Here is a 2,500-nt window from a genome sequence, read left to right as displayed (position 1 = left end):
GGGGGGGGGGGGGGGGGGCGCCTGACGGGCCAGCGGCCCCGGGGACGGGCCGGCGGGCCCGGCAGCGGGGGCCTGTTCCCGTGCAGCTTGCAGGCCGCAGCCAGGGCGGTGGCGGGGGCAGGAGCGGGCCGGCCCGGCCCGGGCCCTCGCGGCGGCCGGGCCCGGTCCGCAGCCGCCGTTCACTGCGGGGCCTGGGCCTGGGCCCGGGCCTGCTGAGCGGCCGCGGGGGGGGGGGGGGGGGGGGGCGCGCCTGACGGGCCAGCGGCCCCGGGGACGGTCCGGCGGGCCCGGCAGCGGGGGCCTGTTCCCGTGCAGCTTGCAGGCCGCAGCCGGGCGGTGGCGGGGGCAGGAGCGGGCCGGCCGGTTCGGGCCCTCGCGGCGGCCGGGCCCGGCCCGCAGCCCCCGTTCACTGCGGGGCCTGGGCCCGGGCCTGCTGAGCGGCCTCGGGGGGGGGGCGCCTGACGGGCCAGCGGCCCCGGGGACGGGTCGGCGGGCCCGGCAGCGGGGGCCTGTTCCCGTGCAGCTTGCAGGCCGCAGCGGCACGACCGGCGGGCGGTGGAGGGGGGCAGGAGCGGGCCGGCCCGGCCCGGGCCCGGGCCCTCGCGGCGGCCGGGCCCGGCCCGCAGCCCCCGTTCACTGCGGGGCCTGGGCCCGGGCCTGCTGAGCGGCCTCGGGGGGGGGGGGGCGCCTGACGGGCCAGCGGCCGGGGACGGGTCGGCGGGCCCGGCAGCGGGGGCCTGTTCCCGTGCAGCTTGCAGGCCGCAGCCGGGCGGTGGCGGGGGCAGGAGCGGGCCGGCCCGGCCCGGGCCCGGGCCCTCGCGGCGGCCGGGCCCGGCCCGCAGCCCCCGTTCACTGCGGGGCCTGGGCCCGGGCCTGCTGAGCGGCCTCGGGGGGGGGGGCGCGCCTGACGGGCCGGCGGGCCGGCAGCGGGGGCCTGTTCCCGTGCAGCTTGCAGGCCGCAGCCGGGCGGTGGAGGGGGGCAGGAGCGGGCCGGCCCGGGCCCGGGCCCTCGCGGCGGCCGGGCCCGGCCCGCAGCCCCCGTTCACTGCGGGGCCTGGGCCCGGGCTGCTGAGCGGCCTCGGGGGGGGCGCCTGACGGGCCAGCGGCCCCGGGGACGGGCCGGCGGGCCCGGCAGCGGGGGCCTGTTCCCGTGCAGCTTGCAGGCCGCAGCCGGCCGACCGGCGGGCGGTGGCGGGGGTAGGAGCGGGCCGGCCCGGCGGGCCTTTACGTCTACCTGGCTGCTTCACACGCCACCAGGTCTGCCTCTGCAGTTGGCCATCAGGTCTACCCGGCTCCGCGGCGGGCTCTCAGGTCCACCCGGCTCCGCGGCGGGCTCTCAGGTCTACCCGGCTCCCCGGCGGGCTCTCAGGTCTACCCGGCTCCGCTGCAGGCGCTCTGGTCTACCCGGCTCCGCCGGGACTTGGGCGGTTCCGGGTCTGGCAGGTAGACCTGTTGTCCCTGCCACCTCCCCGGAGCTGCCGATGGGGTCGCTGTTTTTCGCTGCCTCCAGCTACGCCATCGTAAAAGGCAGCGTGGTTGGTGCGCCTCCCCGGTGGCCATAGGCAGCGCTCTTGGAGCTCGCCGGGGGCGGGGACGTATCTGTCCGTATTATAGGCGCGAGCGGTGTCTCGCGACCAGGGCGAACACTAGCGAACGGCTGCTCACCCCGCGGCTCTGCCGGACACCGAGGGTTTTTGGCAGCCGGTCTCAGCCGTTTCCGTGGCGGTTGGTCTCACCTTCCAGAGTGCTTGGCACGGTCGTCCTCCCGGTGCTTCCCCGGCTAAGCCAGCACAGGGCACCCGAAGGTCTGCTGGCAGCCGCGGAGAGCCGGAGCCACTTGCAGTCTCTGGTGGTCGTTGCCTACTGCTGTGAGGTGCTGAGCCCGATCCCGCGGGGCAGGGCAAAGGCTGGCGGCGGTTGCCGGCACTCGAACGCACGCGGCTGGGGAAAGGGTGGGCGCCGCTGTCCCACCCTCCTCGGTGGTTTCTCCTTTGCTCTGTTTCCTGAGCTGGCCCAATGACGGCGAAGGTTACTGCCGGTGTATGCTGGAGGCAGACGGCCGGGGGTTTCAAGCCTGCGGTGGCTTTCCCTGGTTCCGGAGGGCCCAGTGACCCGAGTGGGCGATGTTGGCGGCAACTCGTCCTTTTTCTCCGGCCTTAAGCTGGAGCCCGCGAGGCGGGCAGAGCTTTGAGCGGTGGCTGGCAGGTGGAGGCAGGCCTGCTGTGTCTTCTCCCCGGTGCCCAGAGCCCGATGACGGCACAGGCGCGCGGTGGTGGTGCCACCTCCTCTCTCGGCCGGCACGAGCCAGCCGTGGGGCGTCCCACGGTGTCCGGCCTGCCCTGCCTTACCCGGTTGCCGGAGGGCTGGGTGGAAAGGTCTGTGAGCGGTGGTCGAAGGGCGAGGCGTGCCGTGGGGGGCCCGCCTCGCCCTTTTTTTTTTTCTGTTTTTTTTTTTTTTTTTCTCCCTCCCCCCCTTTCTTTCCCCGGCCTTAAGCTGGAGC

Source organism: Grus americana, unplaced genomic scaffold, assembly GCF_028858705.1.
Source record: "Grus americana isolate bGruAme1 unplaced genomic scaffold, bGruAme1.mat scaffold_131, whole genome shotgun sequence".
Taxonomy (NCBI): Eukaryota; Metazoa; Chordata; class Aves; order Gruiformes; family Gruidae; genus Grus; species Grus americana.
Note: the sequence above shows the minus strand (reverse complement) of the source record.